Source organism: Elaeis guineensis, chromosome 1 (assembly GCF_000442705.2).
Source record: "Elaeis guineensis isolate ETL-2024a chromosome 1, EG11, whole genome shotgun sequence".
Lineage (NCBI taxonomy): Eukaryota > Viridiplantae > Streptophyta > Magnoliopsida > Arecales > Arecaceae > Elaeis > Elaeis guineensis.
In genome coordinates, this window is record NC_025993.2 from 89485563 (window position 1) to 89500113 (window position 14551).

The 14551-nt window shown below is 37.3% G+C and overlaps 1 pseudogene; it reads left to right on the plus strand.

Annotated features, from left to right (window-relative positions):
- The window catches only part of LOC105038147 (uncharacterized), a 151352-nt pseudogene that overhangs the window by 28320 nt on the left and 108481 nt on the right, over window positions 1-14551 (plus strand).

Below are 14551 nucleotides of genomic sequence, written 5' to 3' on the forward strand. Positions count from 1 at the left end.
TGGTGGAGTTTTCTCCACAGCTTCCAATGGAGAAACCATGGGCTTGACAGTCAGAGGAGGATTTTCATTCCCCACGATCGCGACAGTTGATTCGATGGCCGGAACTCTGACATCGCCACCTACTGGGGCTGGAGGACCAACAGACGGAGCTTTGGCCTACTTCTTCCTGGCCAATACCAGTTCAAACTTTCTTAAGTACTCAGAGTTCATCTTGCCTCCGAAAGTTGCAACAAAAATCTGGAGTGAAGAAGCCCTACAGTCATTTTCTTTGTATATCCTAAGGGCAAATTTAAAGAAAAACAAAGGTGAAGATAAAAAGCTGCTGCTGGAGAAATTAATTTCTCAAGAAAATCGCCAACTATGTAGTCCCATCAATCGCGATTATTTGCAGCATGCTTTCGTCTGTCAGTCTAACGTCATCAGCTTTAAATACCAAGAGCACATATGAAAATGTGGGAGCACGCATCCTTAGATCCAAAGTATGATTTTTGAAGTACTCCTTTCGTCTGATTCTCAGACTCAGGAGTAAGAGGATAATGTTACGGTGGTATCGTGAGTACTTCGGATCTATATGTTATCATAGAATACCTCAGATCACTGAGTCATCACTGTGGCTACCGACCTAAGCACAGAGCTGAGGTGTGTGAAGCCAAGTTATCTACATCCTGTCTGCTACGTGGCCTGTTAGACACGTGAGCTGCCTTCTTTACCTCAATCAATGAGTTTCTCGATACGTGCAATAGTTGTCCGTCCTAAATGGATAAGCTTGGAGGTAACTAACTCCCCTAATTTTGCGAGAGCAATTGAGGGCTGAAATATCTCACTCACAATAGTATGTTTAATAGCCCCGCAATCTTGGGATTGCACGATTTCACAGATGTTCGACGACATTCTCTATAAGTAACCAAAGTCCTGAGGACCCAATAAGCAATCCCTCTCAGAGAATCCATTGCTATTCTAATGTTCTCTAATTTCTGACTTAAGCATCGGAGGATCCTCGCCAGAGCAAAAATCTTCGGTTTGGACTTATTTTATAGGTCACTCTAGCACTCCCTACATAAAAATCAGGCATCTGCCTTCCGACCTCCACTGAAACGAGCAACAACAAAGACTATCAGAATGTATTTATCAGTAAGTTAGGTATAGATTGGTTGAATAGCAGTATCAAAAATTGAACATAATAAAAGTCATAAAATTGATTGGTTGAATAGCGGTATCAAAAATTGAACATAATAAAAGTCATAAAATTATAGAACCAGTGCTCGAAGCTCGGTCATCCCCAGCATGGAGAAGGATACCAACCAGCTGAGATTGCCTTCCTTATCTCTTACTCTTTTTTTCTCTTTTTCTGACATTTTGAGGTGCTGATCCCCCTACCTTTCTACCCTAATTCCCTTCCCACCACTTATGGCAAATCGAACCCTTGACCACTTGCCCAAGTGGCAAGACGTGGTACCATCCAAAACAAAATTCAGTAGTTCTCACTTAACCATAACATCGCCAGCAATATGTCCTTTCGGAATATTATAATTGGATCCCATTTAAACGCAAATCAACTGCATTTTTGCTGCTTCTTTCATAAAACTATGGTTAGCTACCAAAGGAATAAGTAGACATGCACAAGACTGACAAACTATGAATAATGTCTATCTCACTCCTTTTTATTCACTCAATAATTTTATCCTCTCTCTTTGTCCTCCGTAATCACATCAGATCAGTGGATCGACCATGCTAAACCTTTCACTGCCGATGCCGGATATGTGGGCAGTCTTAATCCACATTTTTGCTAATCATCAGAAGGTTGTAGATCAATTCCTCTGATATGCATATGATTATCAAACTAAAAGCCGGGGTTTCTGATCCCAAAATATTAAAGAAGGCACATCTGGGAAGAACTGTTCTGCTGATTCAGTTGATAAAATAAGGTATTTCAAATTTTGCTGGTTATTGCATGTTAGTTTTAAATTGAATAACTCCAAACACTCAATATTTTCTCTATGATGAGACCTGAAGATTGTATCTTGGAATCCAAACCTGAACATATATGAATTATGATTTTTGAGGGTTGAATTAAAATTTACTGTTGAGGGTCTAAAGAAGAAGAAAAAAAATTAAAATTATTTTTTATATAATATAGAGTGTTTGGAATTGTTCAGTTTAAAGCTGACACACAATAACATGCAAAATTTAAAATATCTGATCTTACCAACTGAATCAGTAAAATGATTCTTCCCAGATGTATCTTCTTTGATATTTTGGGATCAGAAATGTCGGTGATGGTGGAGTTTTAAATATTTCCGCTCAAGAGATGGGCAATGTTATGAACTCGGATCACGGGGTTGTCTTCATAAGGCTCTTAAGACCGGCGATGCTTTGGTCTCCACTTCTGGCCCAGATAGCTGAAGAATTCATGCCGGCTCACGTCGACGAGCTGCTCCACGTTAGCGTTGTAGATTAAAAGGCCGAACTGATTCAGCTCCATCCGGACCTTCTCAAACTCTTCTTGTTTGAAGGACTTGTCCCCCTGGAGATCTCCTCCATGGTTATGGATGCAGCGAGGACGCGGGTTTCGCCTTTCTGGACAAGGTCGTTGACATGGTTGGAGAGCTGGTGGAGATGAGCCAGGCGTATCTTATGAGGCTCTCGTGGTCATCGACATGAGGGCCGATGGTGAACACAGCGGGGACGATGGAGGGGAGCTTCTCGGCGCTCACCGCCTGCACCTCGAACCTGTAGTTCATTGGCGAGGCGTCAACGACGGTGCACGACCGGCCCAGGAGGATTCATGCCTTCTTTTCTAGCTTTATGTCGGTGATCCCAGCGCCGGTGATGGCCAGCTACCGCGACGCGCTCGCAACCTTGTACCACAAAACCATTTTTTTTTTTTCCTCCTTCCTTTCGCACAAAGGTTTGCGTGAGGAGAAAAAGAAGGCTATGGGAAGATGGATGGGTTGGAGGGCTGATTAATATAGAGAAGCTGAGAGTAATCTGGTCTCTAACTCTGAGTCCTGGACAAGGAAGAAGACACTCGTTCATCAAATTCCCAGTCCAACCCGGAAAAGGAAGGGCTATTTTTTATGGGAAGATAATTAATAGCCTTGTTATCTCATTGGAGTGATTAACTCCGAAAAATAAGTGGTTAAAGATACTAAACTTTTATTTCATTTTATTTTTTTGGTAAAGTTTAAAAGATACTGATTTGGTGGCCTATAGAATATGTTCTGTACTTTGAAATCGATGTTGGTTAGACTAGAGTTGTACTATGGCCAAAAGCCGTTGGATTCTTATTCAAAAGAGCCTAACGGAACAAAAAATCATTTGGTCCGGTATCAAGAAAACTTTATTAGAACAAATTTTGCACATTTCTCTTAATATTAATTTTAAAAAATTAATAAAATTAATAATTTTTTTATCATCAGAGTTGCTAGTTTTGTAATATATATATATATATATATATTATTCTCTTTTTTTTTTATTTTCAGCATGCACTATTTATATAGAGAAAGATGAGAATAATTTGGTATCTAAAGAAGGTAATATCTTTATTGAGGATAATTTCTAATTCTTACATTTCATTGTTCTCCAATAGAAGTATATATAGATTACAAGGTCTAGCTATTGTAGCAATTACAAGAAGAAGGAATATCTCGATTACATACCAAGTAAAGAGAAACCAAATGTAGAATAGCTAAACAAGGAGAAAGACCAAATAAGAGAGAAAGACCTCCGATCTTGTACCTTTACTTCGTCGTAATTTTTCTTTTCCGTTTGTTTTTAAAAACCATTCAATCAATAAAGTTGGATTTCTTGTTGCGGACGGCTTCTCCTTCCCCCTCCCTCCTTCTCTCTGCTTTTCTTCTTGCAATGAGTCGTGCTTTGACGCTTTTGCCTTCCGATGGCAGTGCCCTGCAGAAGCGCTCCCCCTGCCCCTGGGGGTCCCGCTGAAATCGACGATCCAGTGGCTGAAGAAGGAAGTCCTTCACCTGACAAAGAAGTTGAAGAAGACGGAAGGCGAGCTCCGCAAATCGAGAGAAGGTCACTCTGAAGCCACCGCTGAGGCCACCCACTTTCGGAGTCTCCATGTGAAGGGGATCATGGAGTATAGCCGGAGGAAGGCGAACTTCGCAAAGGAACTCGAGGAATGCAAGAAGAGCGCCAGCGACCGAATATGGGCCCAGGCTGCCAGGATCAGCGCCCTCAAGGTGGAACTGTCAGCTGCGAAGGGGAAGATCGGCCAGCTGGAAGGAAATTCATCCCGGCTCTTGGCCCGGGTTGATGATGAACAGAGGTGGTCGCAGAAGGTCTCCGACCTTCAGCAGCAGCTTCAGGACGCCGAGGTGAGCCACGACGTGCAGCGGGCTAGCTGGCGCAGGCAGGTGGAAGAATATAAAGGGAGATTCAGGACGGCGGCCGACGAAGTCGTCCGTCTCCAGAGGCAGCCCGCCCTCGACTCCAACGGTTGCAGACAGACTTTGTCCGGACTCCTACGGGAGCCGGACTCCGCCGACGACTTCGACCGCAAGTAGACTCCGCCCGGACTCCTACGGGAGCCGGACTCCGCCGACGACTTCGACCGCAAGTAAACTCCGCCCGGACTCCTACGGGAGCCGGGCTCCGTCCTCAACGTCAACTGCTGGTAAGCCCCATCCGGACTCCTATGGGAGTCGGACCTCGCCTTTAACTTTAATTGCAGGGAAACTCCGCCCGGGCTCCTACAGGAGCCGGGCTTCGCCCTCGACTCCAACGGCTGCAGACAGACTTCATCCGGACTCCTACGGGAGCCGGACTCTGCCGACGACTTCGACCGCAAGTAGACTCCGCCCGGACTCCTACGGGAGCCGGGCTCCGTCCTCAACATCAACTGCTGGTAAGCCCCGTCCGGACTCCTACGGGAGCCGGACCTCGCCTTTGACTTTAATTGCAGGAAGACTCCGCCCGGGCTCCTACAGGAGCCGGGCTTCGCCCTCGACTCCAACGGCTGCAGACAGACTTCGTCCGGACTCCTACGGGAGCCGGACTCCGCCGACGACTTCGACCGCAAGTAGACTCCGCCCGGACTCCTACGGGAGCCGGGCTCCATCCTCAACATCAACTACTGGTAAGCCCCGTCCGGACTCCTACGGGAGCCGGACCTCGCCTTTGACTTTAATTGCAGGAAGACTCCGCCCGGGCTCCTACAGGAGCCGGGCTTCGCCCTCGACTCCAACGGCTGCAGACAGACTTCGTCCGGACTCCTACGGGAGCCGGACTCCGCCGATGACTTCGACCGCAAGTAGACTCCGCCCGGACTCCTACGGGAGTCGGGCTCCGTCCTCAACATCAACTGCTGGTAAGCCCCGTCCGGACTCCTACGGGAGCCGGACCTCGCCTTTGACTTTAATTGCAGGAAGGCTCCGCCTGGGCTCCTACGGGAGCCGGGCTTCACCCTCGACTCCAACAACTGCAGACAGACTTTGTCCGGACTCCTACGGGAGCCGGACTCTGACGACAACTTCAACCGCAAGGGGGACTCCGCCCGGACTCCCAAGAGAGTCGGGCTCCGTCGCTAACTTCGATCGTCGGTAAGATCCGTCCGGACTCTCACGGGAGCCAGACTTTGCACCAGACTTTAGTTGCAGGGGACTCCGCCCGGGTCCCTATGGGAGCCGGGCTCCGCCCGTGATTTCAACTCCGAGAGGACTCCGCCCGGACTCCTACGGGAGCCGAACTCCGTCATCAGCTCCGACCACTGCCGAGCTTCAGCCGATGGATCTGCACTCCCAGGCCACAATAACGGCCATGATCCTGCGCCACTCCCTGCGGCAGACCCTGCGCGACCCCATTACTCCCTGACAGGCTGTATTAACGGCCATGATTCTGCTCCACTCCCTGCGGCGGATCCTGCGCAGCTCCACTACTCCCTGGCAGGCCACAATAACGGCCACGATCCTGCTCCACCTCCTACGACGGATATCGCGCGATTCTCCCATCCGCTGGCAAGTCACGACAACAGACGCTGCTCCACTCCTCGCAACTGATTCCACGTGGCGAGCTACGGTAATAGCCACGATTCTGCTCCACTACCCTTCGTAATAAATTCCTCCTGACTATGGACGGCCCACTACCAGACGGTTACGAACGTCGCTATCAGTCTGTGGCGCCCTCCGCCTATAAAAAGGGGAACCCCAGATACGTTATTCTCTAAGCTCATTTTTTATCTCAAAACTTTGCTAAATTCTCCGTTCGAGCACTCCATTCTTGTTGAGGCAGAGAACTGACTTGAGCGTCGGAGGGTCTTGCCGGAGCAACCCCACCTCCGGTTTAGACTTCCCTTGCAGGTCCCGGCGGCGACCGCGACTTCCTCGACTCCAGCTTCTCCGGCGCAAGCGGATTTTTGCACCAACAATTTACAACAAAAATATTATGTCATAAATAATAGATCATTTGCAATAAAAATTATTTTTCATTGTAAATGCTAAATTATTTATGATAAAAAATTTTCATCACCAATATTTTAAAAAAAATAAAAAATTTAAAAAATATAAAAATTATAGATTATTTGGGATAAAAATATTACATCATAAATAATATAATTTTTATGATAAAAAATTATTTTTTATCATAAATAATCAATTATTTATGATAAAAATATTTTCATCATCAATATTTTTAAAAAAATAAAAAATTTAAAAAATATAAAAATTATAGATTATTTATGATGAAAATATTTCATCATAAATAATTTAGTATTTATGAAAAAAATCCTATTTTACATCATAAATAGACTATTATTTATGATAAAAATATTTTTATCATCAATATTTCCAAAAAATTATAAATTTAAAAAATATAAAAAATATAAATTATTTGTGATAAAAATATTGCATAAAAAATAACTTAGTATTTTCAATAAAAACTTATTTTTCATCATAAATAGTGAATTATTTATGATGAAAATATTTTTATGGCTAATATTTTGAAAGAAAATTAGAAATATAAAAAATATAAAAATTATAGATAATTTATAACAAAAATATTACATCATAAATAATATAGTATTTATGATAAAAAATTATTTTTCAACATAAATAGTCAATTATTTATGATAAAAATAATTTTATTACCAATATTTTAAAAAATAAGAAATTTAAAAAATATAAAAATTATAGATTATTTATGAAGAAAATATTGCATCATAAATAATATAGTGTTTATGATGAAAAGTTATTTTGCACAATAAACAGTCTATTATTCATGATGAAAATATTTTCTTCATTAATATTTTTAAAAAATAATAAATTTAAAAAATATAAAAATTATAATTTTTTTGTGATAAAAATATTGTGTCATAAATAACTTAGTGTTTGCAATAAAAACTGATTTTTATCATAAATAGTCAATTATTTACGATAAAAATATTTTCATCTTCAATAATTCTAAAACAATGAGAAATTTAAAAATATAAAAATTATAGATTATTTATGATAAAAATATTTCATTGTAAATAATTCAATATTTATGATAAAAAATTATTTTCACCATAAATAGCAATTATTTATGATGAAAATATTTTCATCACTAATATTTTGAAAGAAAATGAGAAATTTAAAAAATATAAAAATTATAGATAATTTATGATGAAAATATTACGTCATAAATAATATAGTATTTATGATAAAAATTTATTTTTCATCATAAATAGTTCATTATTTGTGACAAAAATAGTTTCATCACATATATTTTTAAAAAATAAGAAATTTAAAAAATATAAAAATTATAGATTATTTATGATAAAAATATTACATCATAAATAATATAGTGTTTACAACAAAAAAATTATTTTACATCGTAAATAGTCCATTATTTATGATAAAAATATTTTTGTCACCAATATTTTTAAAAAAATGATAAATTTAAAAATATAAAAATTATAGATTATTTGTGTTGAAAATATTACTTCATAAATAACTTAGTATTTGTAATGAAAACTCATTTTCTATCATAAATAGTCAATTATTTATGATAAAAATATTTTTATTGCCAATATTATGAAAAAATAAAAAATTTAAAAATTATTGATTATTTACAATGAATAGCAAAAATATCATAAATAATTGACTATTTATGATAGAAAATGAGTTTCTGTCGTAAATGCTTCTTTATTTACAATGAAATAATTTCATCGCTAATAATTAAAAAAATTAAAAATTTAAAAAAATAACTTTCGATACTGAAAAAGAATCATTATCCCAATACCTAGACTTTATCGGATGATGTAACAAAATTCTTCACCCATAATCGAATCAACCGTCTATAAGATCTAAGAGCAAACCACCTCAAAAAATTAAATCAAGGAATTTGATTTAGAGGAAATGTCAACTTCCAACTATATAAAGAATAAAATTTTATCAAATGTTCGATGGACTAAATTGTGTTATTTACTTCTAAACCATCCCAAAAAAATTTGGCCAACAATTCTTTATGATCATAAAATCCTATAATATCTTTAACAGAAAAATATAACTTCTTGAACGCTATCCTTAATCTACGGCAGATGATGCACCACAACAATTCGATCCCTGAAACTATCAATTGATGTCGATTCTCCATCAAAAAAATTAGACTTTATATGGAAACAAAGGCCAGCAGATCACCTAAAAGTTGATCCACACAAGGTATCTGTCAAAACATAAGAACATGATCAAAATATTTAACTCACATGTAACTAAGATTGTTAGTTAACATCTACAATGTATTAGTAGAAAAATAGTTATCATCCAACAGTACATGATAATGTATCGGTCTGCTGATCTTCTGAATGGAAACAAAATATAAATAAATTGATAAAAAATATTTTGAAAACTAGATAAAATTATATTATGCAAATAAGCCCCACCTAACCTAGAAAAACAAAATAATGAGAAAAAAATATCAAAAAAAATTATCTTTATACTAGTATGGCTGCAAAGATAGAAATCAAATTCTATCAGATTACAAATCCTTGTGCCAACCATAGTTCTTAATCATATTAAAAATATCACTAAATTTTTAAGCCACTTAATTGATCAACCCTAACAAAACCATATGAACATCAACTCAGCTCTTTAACATATTTTAGATCCACAAAAGCATGCATTACAAAAAATAGCCAAGCTGCTTTTTTATGTATGTAATTATTTTGAAAAAAAAATCACAAATTAACTATTTATATAAATTTTTTTATTAATAAAAAATTAATTTTTTGATGAAATTATTTTGAAAAATATTTTATTGGGACAAAAAATTTTTAGATTAAAGAAAATTAATTTTATTTTTTATCACAAATATTTTTTTAATGTCACTTTTTGTTGTTAAATTTTTTGGATAGAAAATTTACTTGGTGAGAAAAATCTAAAATTATTTTTTTATGAAATTATTATTGGAGAAATTTTTTTTGCAAAAATTTTTTTTTATGAAAACTGTATTTACATTGCTAATAAGATTATTAACGATGAAAATTTAGTTTTCATCACCAATAAATTTTTTTGCAAAATTTTTTAAGAGGAAAAAATTTTTTAGTGGGGAATTTTTATTTTTTTGGAGAATTAATGGCAACAAAAATCTAATTTTTGTTGCTAATAATTTTATTGATGATGAATTTTTTTTCATCACCAAAAATGTTTTTAGAGGGAAGATTTTTTTAGCGAAGAATTTTTTTTTGCGAGAATTATTCACGATGAAAATTTAATTTCCATTGCTAATAAGCTAATTAACGATGAAATTTTTAGTTTTCATCATAAATATTTTTTTAAGAGAGAAATTTTTTTTCATGGGGAAAATTTTGGCAGAAATTATCAGCGATAATTTTATTTTCATTGCAAAAAAATTTTTTTAGCGAGAAAATTTTTTTAGTGGGGAAAAATTTTTTTGGTTGGAAATTATTAGTGATGAAAATTAAATTTTCATTGCTCATAATATAATTAACGATGAAAATTTTTTTCATCGCAAATAATTATTTTAGAGAAAAAATCCTTTTAGTGAGAAATTTTTTTTATTGTTTAACAGAATTATTAGCAATAAAAATTAAATTTTCATCACTAATAATGATTCTTTCAATGCACATCAAGTCAACGTCATTTCGCATGAAACCCTCTTTCCCCCCTTCTCTCCTCTCTCCTCTCTCCTCTCCTCTCTCCCTCTCCTCTCTCCCTCTCCCTCTCCCTCTCCTTGAGCTCTCCTCTCTCCGTGCTCTGCCCCCCCTCTCTTCCCGCTGGCAAGCCCCTCTCCACCATCATCGCTGCCATCTGCGCCGCCTGCCGTTCGCCATCTGCCGGAGGTAAGGTTCCAACCCTTTTTTTTTGTATTGATCAGGCCACCGAGGGCGGAGCCATCCGGGGGAGGGGCGTGGGTGGCCAATGGTGCCATGGGGCCAGGGAGGGGGTCGGCTGACAGGGAGGTGGTCGACCGGCGAGGAGGGGTTTGGGGCAAAATGGGGGCAAGATGGGGTCGGGGGTGGGATGGGGCCAGGGAGGGGCGGCCGGCGGTGACGCATATGGGGTCGAGGAGGGGGTCGGACGACGGGAAGTTGGTCGACCGACAGGGAGGGGGTCGGGGATGAAACGTGGTCGGGATGGGGTCGGGGGGCAGGATGGGGCCGGGGAGGATGGGGTTAGGGGGGATGGGCAGTCGATGGTGACGGAGACAAGGCCGGGGAGGGGGTCGGTCGGTGGAGATGGGGCCAGGGAGGGGGCAACTGATGGTCAGGGGAGACGGGGAGGGGGCAGCGGTGGGGAGGGGTAGGTGACGGTGGGGAGGGAGGAAGGGAAGAGAGAAAGAAGGGGAAAAAAAAAAAAGGAAAAAAAAGAAGAAAAAAAAAGTAAAAAAGTAAAAAAAGATGAAAAAAATAAAAAAAATAAAATATTAATAATAGTATTTAATTATTTGATTAATAAAAATAAAATCTGGATCATGATCCGAATTGGATCGAGGTTGAGATTTGGATCGAGATCTTGATTCGGATTAAGATCCAGATCGGGATCTGATCAAGATCTGAGTTGGGATCCGGGTAGCATGGGGTTAGAGAGGGCGGCTGCACTGCAGGGGGTGGCTTGCGAGGGGTGTGTGATGGTATCGGCACCATAGGAGCAGGGGTCATGGGGGTCGAGTTCGGGTGGTGCGGGGTGTGTGACGGCACCGACGCTGTGGGAGCGGAGATCATGGGGGCCAAGTCCAGGCGGTGCGAGGTGTGTGATGGCACCTGCATCATAGGGGCGGAGGTCGCAAGGGCCGAGTCCAGGCAGCGCGGGGTGTGTGACAGCGTCGATGCCGTGGGAGCAGGGGGCGTGGGAGGCTGAGTCCGGAGCTCGTTTAAAAGAAAAAAATATTTAGAAAAAAAATATTTTTAGATAAAAAATATTTAAAAAAACAAAAAATTATTTATTATTTTTAGGTAAAAAATATTTTAGAAAAAAATAAAAAACTATCGAGTCCTCGGGAGTAGATTTTGTTACTATTATTTTATGTTAATATTATTTTGCATGCTCAACTACTTATAGTTTATTTTATATTTGTTGTATAAATTTTTTAGTGTTATTGTTGAAATTTATAATTTTTTTTGTTTCGCTAGCACAATGGACATTGCTGTTACTTATACAATTTAATTATTTTATGTGCTATTTTGTATGCTTTTGCTTATTATAATTAAATATAAAAAGTATTTCTATTTTAGAGAAAACTTTACTAAAATTTTTGATGAAAAATTTTAATGCAGATTTATTCTTTTTTGATAAATTAAAAATTCATCTTCGAATGTATGTTCAAATATAGTAGTTAAATTGTATTGAGCCATAGATTGCCGTTCAAGAGTCAATCTTGATCTAGATCGACTTTTAGATGTCCCGTAATTGGGCTTTTTAGAAAAGTAATAATCTTATTGTTGGATGTCTCGGATCCCAACTTAGATCTTGATTAGATCCCGATCTGGATCCCAATCCAAATCGAGATCTCAATCTGGATCTCGACCTCGATCCAATTCGGATCGTGATCTAGATTTTATTTTTATATTTATTTATATGTCAAAAATTATAGGTATGATACCCAGAGACAGACGACGACGTTCGCATTCACAGTCTATCCCAAAGGCTGAGGCACCTTCACTGATTTTCACTACTGTACCAGCTCCATCGCCAGAAGATCCTGCATTGGCAGGTCCCAATGAGATGTGTTCGAATGAGACAGGTCCAAATGGTATTATTATACTTTTTATATAATGATATTTGATTTTTTTATTTAGATAGCTATCATACTAATGATTGATTTATTATTGTTTCAGGTTAGTCTCCACCAGTAGTGAGGCGACAGCGAGGTCCATTGAAAAACCTCGCTTTAAAGCATTGGAAACGTGAGCATTCAGGACAGCACCTCTGTATCAAGATACCATCCGACTATACCAGGCCCATTAGGAGATGGTGAGAGCTGTGGCAGACCGAGCTGGGCATCATATGCTACAGCTATGCCCCCGTGATGCTTTTCGATTGGCATCACATTGTACTAGCTCAGAGAGAGATTTTTTACACTCAGTTATAGATAAAATAAATTATATTATGAATATTTAATTAGCACGATATTCTTCTAATATTTGTTATTAGCAGGATATTTTTGATATTATTGATTTTGAGAAGGATCGTGTGCGACGAACCGTGGACGCTTATTTATCTTTACGTTTCAAGGACTATCGCCATCACATCCATCAGTATTAGTACCATGTGATGTAGGATCATGGGGTGGAGGCAGCACAGCAGCGGCCCTATGACAGCATCACTATGGATGATTGGACTGTCATATGCTGACATTAGGAGGATCCGGCATATCAGATTACACATCCAAACTTTATTTTTAGAGTTTAATGATTGAATCATTTATTCTTAAATTCAGTTTGTTACCTACTAATTTGACTACTAACTGTACTGAGAAGATGTGTCCAGAATGTCATGAATCGGACTAGACAGATCGTACCATATTATGAGGGTTCGAGATTGTTCGCTCATCACATGGAGCAGATGGTAAGTAATTTTTAATTAGTATATAATTTTTTAACTATTTAAAAAAAATTAATTAATTATTTTCAAATTACAGAGAGATGCTGAGAGTGGTGAGCTTCCTGGTAGGATCGATATCTACCAGCAAACCCACCAACGACGGTCAGGGGAGTGGATGATGGAGAGCCAAGAGCTCTTTATAAAATTTTTTAATTATTTTTTATTCACAGTTTGATTTTTAGTATGAAATTAAAATAGCTATAACTTTAATTTTTAGGATCGTATGATAGACATCAGATCCCAGCCTATCCTTGAGGGCTCAACCGCACCCACAGATGATGAGATCTGTGATTAGGTGCTTGGTACAAGACCCTATTATGTTAGGGACCTAGAGAATGGGATCACTGCTTCCTCATCCTCATGCTCATCCAGGGCTGACATCTATGCTGCCTGCGATGCTCGACTGGTGGAGGTGCAGAGGCAAGCTGAGTAGCGAGCTTATGAGTTGACTGCATGCATCGATGAGTACCAGCAGCTCTAGATCTAGATGATGGAGTGGTTGTTATAGATGGATCAGATCATGCAGTTGATGAGGTAGCAGCAGGCTGGTCTAAGCTCATCCGAGTGCTCTCCTTCCTCGACCCGTTCTCCTTCTACAGATGCCGACACTTGACAGCTTATTTGTGTAGCTTTTTATTTTTATTTTAGATTTTTATAATTTTAAGTTAATATAATAAAATGATAAAATTTATTTATGTATTTATTATGTAAATTTTTTATTTTTATTTTTTATTTTTAATTTATAAAAATATTATTAATATAAATTAAATATATATATTCATAAATTATTTTCTAAAAAATATCTATAAATTATTAATGATGGAATTATTTTTGATGAAATATTGATCGTAAAAAATATATTAGCAATGAAAAATTGGTCACAAATAATTTTTTAATAAATTTAAAAATATTAAAATTTTATATTAAATTAATAGTGATTGAAATATACATCAAAATTTGAAATATTTGGGACATAAAACATATATCACTAATATTATTTTAAATTTAATTTTTATAAAAGTTTTTAATTAAATGAATAGTGATAAAAATATTTCATTAAAAATAACTATATTTATGATGAAAAATTTATGACACTAATATTTTTTTAAATTTAATTTTTATAAAATTTTTTAATTAAATTAATAGTGATGAAAATATTTTCATCATAAATAACCATATTTATGATGAAAAATTTATGTCACTAAAATTTTTGTAAATTTATTTTTTATAAAAATTTTTATTTAAATTAATAGCGATGAAAATATTTTCATCGCTAGTAATTTAATATTTATTAGTGATAAATTTTTTTTTTGGAAATTGCTATATTGGCGACGAAAAGTTTACGTCGCTAATACTTTTCTAAATTTATTTTCATAAAAATTTTTAATTAAATTAATAGAGATGAATAAAATTCATCATAAATAATTATTTTGTTGCAAATTATATTTTTTTACGACTAAAACTTTTTATCGTAAATAGTTTTCAAAAAAAATAAT